Raw genomic sequence first — 16,080 nt, 5'->3', positions numbered from 1 at the left:
TCAACTTTTTAAGTACAATAGCTTAGTTGTATTACAAAAGGTCAGACTATCATAAATTCATCATAGTGTGCTATCAAAATGGCTCATATATCTTGTCGTATCAAAGTTTGGCTGTACTTTATTGCCTTGAGAGTAACTTTCTGAAGCTGATACTTTAGTCATCTGCAGCCTGCCAGCGTGTCGTAAAGCTCTACAAGTGGCACCCAGATTGCTCAAATAATAACTGAGTTATCAAAGTTCAAAGTGTGCTAAAAAATTTAATCAGTCAATTTTGGCTCACTTTCGAAAGTCATACCTCAAAAGGGATCACTCAAATTTGATTTTTCTCAGCACTATTGAAAAGAGCTCACCTGTTTGATCAGGAAAAGTTATTTTTATTTTGGAGACTTTGCATTTAAGAACAAATAAACTTATATTTTCATTACATTACATTTCTTGAAATTGCAACTTGAATGAATAAGTGATCAATTTTGACTTACCATTACTCAGGATCTAAGAGACCTGTCATGCTGAAACTTTGTGATCCTGTTCAACTTTTTGGGTACAATATCTTAGATATAAAACAAAAGGTCAGACTATGGTAAATTTATCATAGTGTGCTATCAAAGTGGCCCATAAGTCTTGTCATACCAAATAAACTTACATTTATATTACATTAAAAAATGTTACTCTTTCAGCAGATACAAGGCAATAAAGTATAGTCAGAATTTGGTATGACAAGATTTATGAGCCACTTTGATAGCACACTATGATGAATTTACCATAGTTTGACCTCTTGTACTACAACCAAGTTATTGTACCCAAAAAGTTGAACAGGATCACAAAGTTTCAGCCCGACAGGTCTCTTAGATCCTGGACAATGGTAAAACAAAGTTGATCATTTATTCATTTCAGCCGCAATGTCAAAAAACAAGCCTTTACAAAAAGGTGGCTAGTGCCCCCCCTCCCCCCCCCCCCCTATACTACTTATGAAGCTGTAATTTGGCAGTGCTTTGTGTAAGGTCTATATGTACATCCGGTAAAAATTTCATCACAATTGGAGATGGTCAAGTGGGGAGCAAGTCTAAATTTAGGCCACTTAACATGGAATGACCCATAAGCATGTTTCTGAATTGCTTTGTTGTCTTCCTTTAATCCAAACCAGTTGGGATCCCAAACACTTGAGCAGTAGACAAGAATGGGTCGCTCTGCTGTTCTATGGAGTCTCCTTTATGGATGAACCATAATTTCCTAAAACTCTCCCAATAAACTGAAAAACATAAGCCTTCCCCATTGCCATCCTTATGCAATCACTCTATTTCATATCACAAAATATATCTATTTAAAAAAGTAGTTAAAATTTGGTTGATGCCTTCCTATGAGACAGTCTCCACTACTTCCAATCTGACTGCACAAGCATCGATTTGATGTGGTTTAAATTCAAAGAAATAATATCAACAGCAATTCAGAGATGTTTACCAAATAAATTAATAAGAGATAGGACTGATCCACCAGGGTACATAGAAGAGACCAGAGCATTGGTGAAGCAGCAATGAAAAAAGGATGCCAAATTTAAAACAACTTCCCCAACATTGACAAAGTTTTACAGAAACTCAAAATTGAGTGAAATACTTTTAACAGTTTGTACAACAAAACCCTGCCTCACAACCGGGCAGAAAACCAAGAGAGATTCTTGTCATATATAAAGTACACCAGCAGCAAGGAGCAGTCAATACTTTCACTGCACTGCACATACTATTGATGACTGTGCCACTAAAGCAGATTTACTAAACACAGTTTCTGAAATTCCTTCACCAAACAAGATCTAGTAAATATTTCAGAATTTGAATCAAGAACAGTTGCCAATGTGAGTAACTTGAAAGTAGCTTAAATAACTTAATGTCTCCAATCCAGACTGTATGCCAGTTAAGTTTCTTTCACAGTATGTGGATACAGTAGCTCCATACTTAGCTACCATACATAATTGCTAGCAGCCGGCCGCGGTGGCCAAGCGGTTCTAGGTGCTTCAGTCTGGAACCACACGACTGGTACGGTCGCAGTTTCGAATCCTGCCTTGGGCATGGATGTGTGTGACGTCCTTAGGTTAGTTAGGTTTAAGTAGTTCTAAGTTCTAGGGGACTGATGACCTCAGATGTTAAGTCCCATAGTGCTCAGAGCCACAACTGCTAGCTCCATAGAATGATCTGTATCTAAAGACTGGAAAGTTGCATGAATCACACAGATACTCAAGAAAGGAAATAGGAGTAATCTGCTGAATTACAGACCCATATCGCTAAAGGCAATTTGCAGGAGGGTTTCAGGAAATCTACTGTGTTCAAACATAATGAATTACCTTGAAAAAAACAACTTATTGACAAATGGCCAACATGGATTCAGAAAATCTCATTCTTATGAAACACATCTAGCTCTTTATTTTACACAAAGTAATGAGTGCTATTGATGGGGGATCTCAAATTGATTACATATTTTTAGGTTTTCAGAGGGCTTTTCACACATTCTAATCAAATTGCTTGCCTACAGAGCATGGTCTCAGTTGTGGGACTAGATGTATGATTTCCTACCAGAAAGGTAGGTTGGAGTAACTGCTGCCAGACACAGAGTAAAACACAAGTGATATCTAGTATTCCCAAGGGAAGTGTTATAGGTCCTCTGCTGTTCCTGATCTATATAAAGTATTTAAGAGACAGTTTCGGCAGCCCTCTTAGATTTTTGCAGATAATGCTGTCATTTACCATCTTGTAAAATCATTGATGAACAAAACCAGCTCCAAACTGATTTAGATAAGATATGTGTATAATGCAAAAAGTGGCAGCTGACTCTAAATAATGAAAAGAGTGAAGTCATTACTAAAAGGAATCCACTAAATTTTGGTTATGGAATAAATTGCACAGATCTAAAGGATGTGAATACAACTAACTGCCTAGGAATTTTAATTACAAATAACTTTAATTGGAAAGATGACATACATAATTTCGTGAGGAAAGTGTAAAAAAAAAAAAAAAAAACTGTGATTTATTGGCAGAACAGTTAGAAGATGGAAAAGGTCTACTAAAAAGACTAGCTACACTACATTTCTCCAACCTCTCCTGGATTATTGCAGTGTGGTGTGGGATCTCCATCAGGTAGGATTGAAGAGGGACATTAAAAAAGTTCAAAGAAGGGCAACTTATTTCTTATTATTTTGAAATAGGGGAGGGAATGCTATGGATATGATTTGCAAATTAGGGTGGCAATCATTAAAACAAAGCCATTTTTCATTGTGGCAGAATCTTCTCATGAAATTTCAAACAAAAACTTTCTCAACCAAATGAGAAAATATTTACTCAGGGAGCAAGGAAAGATTTAAGTGTTTGGTTTTCCCATGCAATGTTCAGTAGTGGAATGTTAAAGAAATAGCGTGAAGATGATAAAATGAACCCTGTGCCAGGTACTTAAGTGTACTCACTACTCCGGCAGCAGTGTACTTGCATAGGGCATTTGGTGTTTTTTTTTTTTTAGAGACTAGGTGGTAGTTTGAGGTCCTCTGGTGAATGCTTGCCAGTCAGTATCCAGAGAGCAAAATCAGACCATGTGCACAGTACAGATACTTTGAATGACAAAATTTTAACAGTAAATTGTCAAAATACACCCTAAGAAAAAAATACGCCATGAAGGTATTATCTGAATGTGACAAATATCAGCAGATAAGATGTATATATGGAGATATACAATTGATTACGATCTCAGAAAATTTGAATGGTTTATTCAAAAGAAATAGCTTCACAGATTGAGCAAGTCAATAATGTGTTGGTCCGTCTCTGGTCCTTATTCAAGCAGTTATTTGGCCTGACATTGACAGACATAATTGTTGGATGTCCTCCTGAGGTATATCATGTCAAATTCTGTCCAATTAGCTTGTTAGATTGTAAATCCTGGACTGGTTGGAGGTCCATGCCCGCAATGCTCTCTGTCCATTGGGGCTAAATTTGAAGTGCGACTCATCACTGAAGCCAATTCTATTACACTCAATGAGATTCCAGACTGAAATGTGCCTCGAGATGCCATGGACAGCAGTTGGATACCAACCTGTCAGTCACCACCATACAACCCAACATCCAGGAGTGACAATTTTGGGTGCCATTTATTTTCACGGCAAGATCCCTTTGGTTGTCATCCACCATACCCCTACAGCACAAGGGTGCATCAGCAATATTCTATGCCCCCTTTCGTTGCCCTACATGGAAAGCCATCCTGGTCTTAAATTTCAGTAAGGTAATTCCTGCCTGCACATGGCGAGAATTTCTACAGCTTTTCTTCATGCTTGCCAAATCCTACCTCGGCCAGCAAGGTTGCTGGACCTCTCGTCAACTGAGAACATTTTGAGTGTTACGGGCAAGGCCCTCCAACCAGCTTGGGATTCTGACAGTCTAACACACCAGTTGGACAGAATTTGGCTTGATATACCTCAGAGGTGCATCCAATAAGTCTTATCAATCAATCCCAAGCCAAATAACTGCTTGTGTAAGAGCCAGAGATGGAATAACATGTTACTGACTCACTAAATTTATGAAGCTCTTTCTCTTGAATAAATCATCTGATTTTTCTGAAATTGTAACTATTTGTCTGTCTGAAAATGACATCTTCTGATTTCTACCCCATTCAGATAATTCCTTCATGGATCAGTTTCTTCTTTTTTTAATGCGTCCTTGGCAAAGTTCCTAAATTTACTGCCCATCAGGAAAGTTATTGTGTTCAAATTATTCTTGGAACCAAAATCTGTCTCAAACCAGTAGTAGAAAGCTCTGAAATATTTAGCAGGATGTGGAACATGCATGAAAAAAGCAAATTAGATGCCATAGGAGGGGAGGTGTTTATTGCAGTTTGCAAAAATATTGTGTCTAATAAAGACAAAATTGAGTCTAACTTAGATGTTATCTGGAGATGTATAATAGAGCTAGGTGAAGTCAAGGTAATTACAGGATGTTTATATTGGCCACCTGATAACACCATGATGATTTTAGAGTCATTTAAATAAATTCAATGTTCAGTAGTGCAGAAATACCCAGATCATGCAATGTTAGTTGAAGGTGACTTTAACCTACTGAGTATAACTTGGGTACCTGTGGATTTTATCACAGGTGGTGGAGACAAGCAGTCTTGTGAAGTTCTTTTGAACATATTTTCTGAAAACTGTCTTGAGCAGCTAATTCAACAGCTCACAGGAAATGAAAATATTTTAGATCTTGTAGTGTCAAACAGGCATGAACTCATCAACAGTGTCAGTATAGAGAAGGGATTAGTGACTTTGAAGTCATATAGCGACAAACGTTCCTAAAGTTAATAAATCAATCAAGAAGGCTAGGCAAGTATTTTTGCTAGGAAGAGCAGGTAAGCAGTTGTTGGCACCATTTAGTTCCAGTATGATGGACACAAACAAATTATGGGCAAAGTTTAAATGGATCACAGATCAAGCTCTGGAGAATTATGTGTAGAGTAAGTGGTTTAAGGATGAGAAAGATCCACCATTGTTTACTAAAAAACATTGGATATTACTGAGTAAGCAGAGAATGTTGCACTTTCAGTTCAAAAAAGAATGTGCAAATGATGACATGCTGAAGTTAGAAGTAATTCATGCATATGTAAAAATCTCAATACATGAAGTGTATAACAAGTACCACCATCACACCTTAGCAGAATGTCTCTCCCAGAACCAAGACTATTCTGCGTAAAATCCTGAGCCAAGTGAAAGGCTTCTAGCCAATCACTCATTGACTGGACTGGTGTGGCAACAGAAGATAGCAAAAAGAAAGCAAAAGAAGATAGCAAAAGGAAAGCCAAAGTCTTAAATTTCACATTCAAGAAGTCATTTCTGCAAGAGGATCATACAAACATACTGTTGGTTGGCCATTGTAGAGACTCCTGCGTGGGGACATAGTTGCAGGCATCCCAACCATAGAGAAGCAACTGAAAGAGTTGAAAACAAATAAGTCATTAAGTCCAAATGGAATCCCAATCTGGTTTTGCAGAGAGTACTCTACAGCGCTGGCTCCTTACTTAGCTCACATTTACTGGCAATGTCTTGTCCAGGGCAGAGTCCCCAGCAACTGGAAAATAGTGCAGAGTACTCCTATTATAAAAAGGGTAAAAGAAAGGATCTGTAAAATTACAGATCAATATCTCTAACATTGGTTTGCTGCAGAGTTCTTGAACATACTCTCAATTCGAATATAATAAATTTCCTTGAGACAGAAAAGATTCTGCCTTCAAATCAACACAGATTTAGAAAGTATTGCTTGTGCAAAACTCAGGTGGCCCTTTTCTCATATGATATCCTGTGAACTGTGGATGAAAGGCAACACGCAGATTCCATATTCCTAGATTTTCAGAAAGTGTTTGACATGGTCCTCTGTTGCAGGCTACTAATGAAGGTCTGAGCATATGAAAGAGGTTCCCAGATATGTGACTGGCTTGAAGACTTCTATGTATCTATCTATCTATTCAATACCTCATGTTTGCTCTTGCAATACCCATAAAATCATGAACAAATTATAGTCTAAATTAATTAATATCATTACTAGCCACAAGTACTTTCTTATCTCTAATTAACATAATTCTGATGTGATGATAAAAGTTGGCCACCCCTGGAAAGTGAGACATAACACCAGGGAAAAAGAAACACAAGTCAATGAGGCCCTGAATGACACAACAAATACAAAATATTATATAGGAAACAAAAAGATTTACAGAAACAGATTTTGACCAATATAATGGAGGAGGAGGATATTAGTGTTTAACGTCCCGTCGACAACGAGGTCATTAGAGACGGAGCGCAAGCTCAGGTGAGGGAAGGATGGGGAAGGAAATCGGCCGTGCCCTTTCAAAGGAACCATCCCGGCATTTGCCTAAAGCAATTTAGGGAAATCACGGAAAACCTAAATCAGGATGGCCGGAGACGGGATTGAACCGTCGTCCTCCCGAATGCAAGTCCAGTGTGCTAACCACTGCGCCACCTCGCTCGGTCAGCCAATACAATGAACTCAGTACCCGAATGTCTATTAAACATCTCAAAGAATGAAAGAAAAAATAAGTAGTGATATATACAACAACCTTCTACATGCTTACTAAGTCCTGAAACCCAAGAACCCCATTGTTGTCAGTTACTGTGCCCCTCTGACAGAGTCTCTACTCTTATGGGCCAACATCTGCCTATTACCCATAACCTACCCTCCTATGTAAACGAAACTAACCATTTCCTCCACCAACATTCTATAGCTCCTGTTCCTTTACCATCCAGCACCTTGCTCATCACTAACATCCGCAATGTTCATGGCCTTGCTGATAAACTGAACACTACCTTTCCAAATGCTCGACTGACTCCAAACCTACAACCCTCTCCCGGTCACCATGACCTATTACTTCCCCACCCACAGTTTTTTCTCCATTGAAGGCCTCACCTACAAACAAATACCTGGTACAGCAATGGGCACCCACATGGTACCTTTCTATGCCAATATATGCATGGCCCATTTAGAGTAATCTTTACTAACCAGCCAGATTCCCAAGCCCCACACCTGGTTCAGGTTCACTAATGACATCTTCATGATCTGAACCAAGGGTGAGGACACCCTGTCCACATTTACACAGAACCTCAACATGTTTTCCATGATTCACTCCACGTGGTCCTCCTTAACCCACATTTCTCAATATTGATCTCTACCTCAAGGAAAGCTATATCAGCACTTCTATCCACATAAGATCACCAAGCACCAACAATACCTCCAGTTTGACAGCTACTGTAGTGCTTTGAAAATTTCGGAGGAAATTCTAGAATCACTCGGCCTTCCACCATTTCAAACAGCCGGTATTTTAGATATGAGTAGGAGAAATGAATCAGCTGACTGCACATAGTTTATTTGTATGTGCAGGTCAAAAAGAGCGGCCACTATGAAAAAAATGGACACAGTGCCCAAATGGCTACAGACAAGTACTTGCTATACAGTCCACAGAGTTTTGTGTACAGGCAAAGAAGAACAAGAAAAGTTTATGTAGTATTCTGTGCTCTTTAATGTCTGTGATGAATGTAAAAAGATTAGTGGACAGTTGAAAGTAGCTTCCTAAGGACACTCATGAATTGGACTTGTTTTGAGACTAGAGATTATCGAATTACTCTATGTCTTGGTTATAATCAAAGTGAGACACTTGTAAGCTATTTTGAAGAAGTGTAAATGGTTCTAATGTTCGAAGAATGAGTTAGCTTGCCAAAGTTATTGTTTATGAACATTGAAAATATATTGTGGTTGAACTGAAAAGTATTCCACGAGTACACAAATTATTTCAGGAATAGAAAAGTAGTTCGTAAATTCCTTTAACCAGCACCATATCTTCGGAGAAGAAGCTTTTGGGAGATCGACATAGTGGATTAGCCAGAGAAGAGGATTGGCTACATACAACGGCCAAGTTAACTGAGTTGAGAGATGTGTGAGTATTTACCCCAGCACCACACTGTCTCTTGATGTCATCCACAGAATGTTAGACTACCAAGCTTTCCGTACAAAGACATTCCATGTAGCATAGCTACCTGAGTTTGCAGAGTCTGTAGTGGTAAGTAGTTTTTCTCCAAATATTCCAGTGGTCTCACTGACGCCATCACAGACCAAAATTATTGTCCCAACCTTGTCCAGAATCAGATCTCCCATCCCTTGTCTCTCCAGTCACCTGCCATCCCCTATATAACCACTGTCCAGCCACAAAGGAGCACTCCTCTCATGTCTCAGTACTACCAAGACTGGAGAAACTGAATCACATTCTCTGCAAAGATTTCGACTACCTCTCCTCATGCCATGATGTAGCGAATATTATCCCCACTATCCTCCCCAACCCTCTTACAGTGTTATTCCACCACCCATTGAACATACACAATATCCTTGTCCATCCCTATCCCACCCCTGCTGTCAACCCCTCAGCTCATGGCTCACATCCCTGCAATACACCTAGATCAAGACCTGTCCCACACATCCTCCCACTAATACCTACTCCAGTCCTTTCACAGACATCTCCTATCCCATCAAAGGCTGGGCTATCTGTGAAAGCAACCTTGTGAGCCATGTGGTCAACAAACTAAGCTGCAACCACTGTGGCACTTTCTACATGAGCATGACAATGAACAAGCTGTCTGTTAACATGGATGCAAACTGCCAAATTATGGCCAAGAGACAGGTGGACCACTCAGTTGTTGAACATGCTGCCCAACATGACGTGCTTCACTTCGTGACTTTTTCACAGCCTGTGTCATCTGGATTTTTTCCTGACAACGCCAGCTTTTACGAACTTCACAGGTGGGAACTCTCCCTTCATTCCCATAAGCTCCTGATCTCAACCTTCACAAGCTCCTGTCCTCCAGTTACCTGTCCTTTTCCCTGCTCCCACTCCAGCACCACCCACCTTTCCTACCAAAACATCTACTAGCCTTTTCCCCTTCTCTACTTTTCTGCCCCCCCCCCCCCCTTCCCCCCATCCCGTCCCACACACACATCAGCAAACTTCCAGACTCTTCTGCATTTAGCAGCCTGTCCTGTCCCCAATACATCGCTGCACACTCCCACAGGGTGCACAGCATCTTCCCTCACTCTTACCCTGCTATCCCTCCCACTACCCATCCTATGTCCCCTCTTTATCCTCTCCACCCACCCCAGCAGAATGCTGCTCACATCACACAGAGTCACAGACTGCATTTGTGCTTCTGTGTGTGTGTGTGTGTGTGTGTGTGTGTGTGTGTGTGTGTGTGTGTGTGTGTGTGCATGATAGACAAAATGTTAATTATGTCCTGAGTTATGTAAGTACAACAGATTGCCACAAATCATTTAAAGATAAAGCCTGGGAAAATTCTTTTTAAAAGCAGACAGTGGATATCCTTCCAATTCCTGGACTATTACACCTTCTTTAATGATCTCACTGGCAGTGGTACATTAAATTCTAAAATTCCTCCTACAACAGAAGAGCTGGAAAAATAATTCACCACTTAACAGACTAGGATTCAGTAGTGGTTTAATATTTTGAAGAACAACAAAGTGAAAGGGACAAAAAATAACCCTGCTGAGGCAGTAAAAAATGCTGAAGATAAAGTCAAAGAACAATGTGCAAAGTTTCGTGTGTGTTTTATGAGGATGGAACATGAAAAGTGTTAAAATTGTAAACCCTGGTATTACCCTTACATATGTCAAAGTTCATTAAACTTCAAATATCACCAACAAAATGTTAAAAGTTAAGATTAACTAACATTCAAGATAAGGTCAATTTGAACTTAGAAAAGGAAAAAGAACAATGGGGACCAAACGATTTATGGTATTTTACAGAGTAATCCAGATGTTAATGTTCAGGCTTTCCGAAAGAGGCAAAGGTAAGATGAGGCACCTTACATGGCCTTCTCTCTCTACCTATTTGCAATGGAAACAATGAAAAGTAATACAAAAAATTAAATTAATGACAAGTTAATTTAGAGAAATCTTCAAATGATTGTCTTGGAGGCTGCGACTGGTGGTTCTAAAATTAATTTAGTATGGAAGTTCTTCTTTCTTGGTTGTATAATTACAGATCATCATAGATGTTTCAACAAAATGAAGAAAATTATATCACTAGCTAAACTAGCATTTATATTTATGATAAATATTCTTACATGAAAAGACATCACTGAAGAAATATGGAAATCCTTGAAAAAAATCACTTGTGGGGAGTTTACTTTTCTATGGATGTCAAAGCTGGACACATGAATGAGAAAATTGGAGGTAAAAAATACATGTATATGAAAGAAAATTTACAGAACAAACTGGTTAGCAAAAAATAAATAAATCTAGAAGTTCTACAGAAAGTAAAAGAGAGCAGATTCCTAATTAGAGGAATAGAAATAATTAAGATTAAAATACATGACACATCCTTGATCACAACACTATTTTCATAAATGTAAGATGGCCATAAGGTGTGAAATTACCCTTATAATGGAGGATGTTCCACATAAAACCATTTCAAATCAAGTAACTGGTTAATCATCTCTACTCAAATTGCTTGTGAAGTGGTAACACTATTTTGAAAGTTTGCTGCACAGCATCTTATCAAAAAGTCGAGTGCAACTGTGTGTTTGTGTGTCAGTTGTTGTGAGAAGCTCATATTGTTGAGTTGTTACAGAGATAAGACAGTTTGCATAGAACAGTGGATTGATATTGTGGAGTGTTATGTAAAGACAGGCTCTGTCAAGGAATGAAAATAAATGTTTCAAGCAAAGTATCCTGGTAGGAAACTCCTCATGACCAGCATTATTCAAGATCTGTACAAGAAATGGAGGGCTGTAGAATCCATTCAGAATGTACAGAGGAATAAGTGACTGACAGTGAGTACCCCTGAAACTATAGCCAGGATTTGCAAGGACATTACAAGCAGTCCCTGCAAGTCGGTAAAGATGCTTATCACAGCAGGTTGATGTATCTTGTACATTGTGTCATTATGTACTATAAGATATGAAATTAAAAGGTTCATTAATGAAACTGGCTATTGACGTCAATTGCTAATGATTACTTTGACCCCTTGTTTTACTTCACATCAGTTCAAGCCTGGTTTCATTTGACAAGATATGTAAAATCCAAGAATTGCAGATACTGGTCACAGGATAATCCATACCCTCTGCATGAAGAACCTCTCCATTCAGAGCAGATAAGTGTTTGGTGTGCATTGTCTGGTATGCACATCATTGGCCCCATATCTTTCAATTATACCTTAAACAGAGTCAGATATCTAGAGATCTTTGATTCTATCTATGCGCAATTAACAGATGCAGAGAAGCTGTATACAGCATTCCAACAAGATGAAGCGACCACTCACATATCCAACCAGAGTATGGCCTTATCATCAACATATTCCCCATTTGTCAGTAGAGGTCTCTGGCCCCCAAGGTCTCTGGACTTAACATCATGTGATTTATATTTGTGGGGCAAACTAAAAAGCAAAGTGGATACTGACAGTCCTCCTCAACAGACAAACTTAAATTGACCATTACTAGAGAGTCTGTCAACATCACACCTGCAGAATTATGGCATATTGCTGGTAACATCATCACCTGAAGTCGGCGATGCTTGGATGCCCATGGCTACTTCCAGCAGCTCTTATAAACAGGTAACTACATTTGTTTTTACATTACTATTACATATTTTTTTAGTTAGTTCATTGTTATGTGAATCTCAAGCATGGGATGTACCGAACTTCCAGCACACTGGAATAGCTGTTGGTCAGCAACTTCTGTTAATCAGTACAACGAAAAACCAGTCCAAATTTGCAAATTTTACTTTTTTTTATTTGAGTTTTCTGTATGTGCTGTTACTGTTCATTGCACGTTTTTGACATAGTTTTCAAATTTTCAGAAATATCATTTTTGACTATGTTACATGTAGTGTTGGCAGAAGAGCCAACACTGTTTTTCTAGAGGAGGCCGAAATGCACGCGTTTAATTACACGCTGACTGGCGTGAGGTCTGGAACAGGACAATATCTTGAGAATTGCAAATAAAGTAAGTAGATGATGAAATACTTAACTTTAATCCACAATTGTAGAACATCTCTCGTTATGGTACATGCTTCATAATATTAATTATCAATTGAATACGGCGCCTTGCTAGGTCGTAGCAAATGTAGCTGAATGCTATGCTAACTATCGTCTCGGCAAATGAGAGCGTAGTAGTCAGTGAACCATTGCTATGAACGTCGGCTGTACAACTCGGGGCGAGTGCCAGTACGTCTCTCTAAACCTGCCGTGTGTTGGCGCTCGGTCTGCTATCACTGACAGTGGCGACACGCGGGTCCGACGTATACTAATGGACCGCGGCCGATTTAAAGGCTACCACCTAGCAAGTGTGGTGTCTGGCGGTGACACCACATTACAATGATCTGAAAATTGGTCTTGGCTCAAAACTAGTCATCGAGTGAATATTAAAATAATAAGAATAATTATAATTAAGTAAAATTTGCAACTTTGGACAGATTTTTCATTGTACTGGTGAGGTGTACTAGTTTTATATGGGACACGTTATAAAAACACAGGTGTTTGAACAGAAATTTAAGCTAAGCAGTATGAGATGGGAGAGGGGGAAATACAAGGTTTTTATGCTTTGCTCTATCATATAGATAAGAAAAAATCCCATGTTTTGCAAGTGAATGCTTTATTTGTTACTACCAAACATGTTTTCACCTATTCATCAGCTAGGTGTTATCAGTGGTATATAATATGAAGAAAATTATTTAATTATAGATATTTTGTTGGCAATCTGCTGTAATTTTTGACAGCTATTTACAAACATACGGTTGTGTTTTCCTACACTCACATTCATTTTTTGCCCTTTTCTTATATCCATGTACTCTTCCATAGGTACTAGATCCATGTAGTACACGTTTCTAATTGATTGGTCACATTTAAACATTTCATTGCTCTCAGCTAGTCATACAGCTTGTAAGACCAAGTGCAGTATACAGCAGGACAGGTTATGTGTAATTAAATGTTTAAATGGGACTTATCAATTGGAAACCTGTAATAGGTGTGTTTTATACCTACAGGAGAACATATGGATATGTGAAAAGGACAGAAAAATTAATACGTGTGTAAAAGAGCACAACCATATACTTATAAGCAGATAATTTAAATGGGCTGCCAAGAATCACTACAGATCTCCTAACAAAATATGTATAATTAAATAATTGTATTTAAGTTATAGACTACACTGATGCCTAGCATGTATAGATGACATGTTTTGTAGACACAAATAAAATATTTAGTTGCAAAACACAGAAGAATATTTTTCTTATCTGTTTCATAAAGCATAATTGAAGCAGCAACTGAGGGAAAATGACTTCAAATATCAGCAGTATATGAAACTATGCTACCAGCATGACAGTCATTTAGAAAGCTGTTATCTTGCATACAACTCATAATTTTCAAAATGAAAGGCGGTAATGTGACTTATCAGAATGATAGAAAATTACACAAGAAAAAGATGGTGTCTTTCAATTAAAGACAGTTTTATTCATACTTTAAATATGTCACATTTTATACAGAACAAGGTAAACGCTGATGATAACCCATAAAACTTACAAAATATGCTCAACATATTGCCTAGCACAGTTGAGATTGTTGTTATCTGCTCTCCTGTTCCTCATGGACTTTAAACAACATATTACCAGAACGTAAGCACAGCATCAACACTCCACTAAGGTGTGCAAGCTTTCTGATCTTCACTGTGTACACAACTGCTTTCACATGCCCCCACAAACAGGTCACAGTTTCCTGTGAGATGCAATAACTACTGTGCTCTGGACTCTTACTGTGTGATGCCAGAATAGTGGTTGATGTGCCTCATACACAGCCATTTCCAATCATCCAGCTATCGGTATATTTGTGACGGAGCCATTTTCATGGAATTTTGTGAGAAATTTCAGCACTACACTGTGATTAATAGGTGGTCTGACTGCGCATTATGGGTTGAAACGCAGGTGCTCATCTCTCCTGATATCAAGATGATCTCAATGTGTTCAGCTAGTGTTAACACCATCATCATTCATGTAACCTGCAATGAAGAAACAAAAGTCATAGCTCAAAAATGAATGAAGCTCTTCTCAAATGAAACATCATTGTTTTTCCAGTGTAGTTCTATATTTGCTTGACATGTCACATGATCCCCTTTCCACTCAAAAATTATGAATTGCACCCAAGATGGCAGATTTTAAAATTGCTGCCATGTTGGTAACATGGTATCAAAGCCCCTCTCCCCTTTCCATCTAATACTATTTTTTAAAGAGTGGTTCTGTAACTATTGACCCCCTGTATATTTGATGATGATGCACAGGGCTGCAGCGGAGTGTGCACTGATATGAAACTTCCTGGCAGATTGAAACTGTGTGCCGCGCCGAGACTCAAACTCAGGACCTTTGCCTTGGTAGAGCACTTGCCCATGAAAGGCAAATGTCCTGAGGTCGAGTCTCGGCCTGGCACTCAGTTTTAATCTGCCAGGAAGTTTCATGTACCCTGGATATTTTCATCTTACGATACGCTGCATATTTTTGTATTACGAAAGTATAAATTTAATCACACCAAAAACAGCACGTTAGTTTCCGAAGCATTGAAATCGAGATTGTGACGCGCTTTTATAAGCCAATCATAGCTCTTGTCACATGATCTCACAAAGCGATGACAACAGATATTCATAGCATACGGCAACACCACTGTTAAGTACCGCAAATGCACAAATAGGAAAAGTTAATGATTTAAATTAATATACATAGCACAGCCACAAGCAAAGCTAAACTTTCACATATAATATTCGTCTCAAAGATTAATAAGCTACAAGAGAAGCTAAGCTTTTACATTCGATACTGGTCTTTTTTTGCATGTGTTACACTAACTGTGCTCAATTGCTGGCAGCAGCAGAATGTCATCCAGATTTTCTGGCGAAAAGCTTGGGCCTCCCATTGAAGTTTGTACATTAAATAAAGCATATTTAGATGATTCTCATCCTAATAAAGCTAATTTAACAATAGGAGGCCCATGTCATTGTGTATTTCCTTGTATCATGAAAAATATCAGATACACCAGTCTGTGCGTGTATATCTTACTAGACGAACATGTGCGACAAAAATATTTTGAAGCAGTGAGGCATAATAAACTTATGAGCCAGTTATAGAAACAGAATACTGGAGAAGTGATTGAGATTGCAACCTGCACTTTTGTTAAATATGAAAAAAATTAATTTGTTTAAGTTTCTAAGTTAGCAGTACTGCATGTTTTTGGTGCACAATGGTAAATGCTGAAATGAAATTATTTCCAATGCATAGCAGGAAAATATTGTGAATGGTGGTTTGAAAAACGTTACTTTCAAAGCAATTTTCCTTTTACGCAAGATGAATTATGTTACATGTGAGCATGCGCCATGAATTTCTTAAATCACAGAGCATTTAATTTTCATTTAAAATTTAATACTTTGAGGACCAGCCACATAGAAGAATCTCAAGCCCAGAAGACCAGACTTTTATGTCATCATTTAGAATTTTACTGGCACTTTTGTGTGATGTGTCT

Source organism: Schistocerca americana, chromosome 3 (assembly GCF_021461395.2).
Source record: "Schistocerca americana isolate TAMUIC-IGC-003095 chromosome 3, iqSchAmer2.1, whole genome shotgun sequence".
Lineage (NCBI taxonomy): Eukaryota > Metazoa > Arthropoda > Insecta > Orthoptera > Acrididae > Schistocerca > Schistocerca americana.
The sequence above is the reverse complement of the archived record's forward strand: the minus strand, read 5'-3'. Positions refer to the sequence as shown.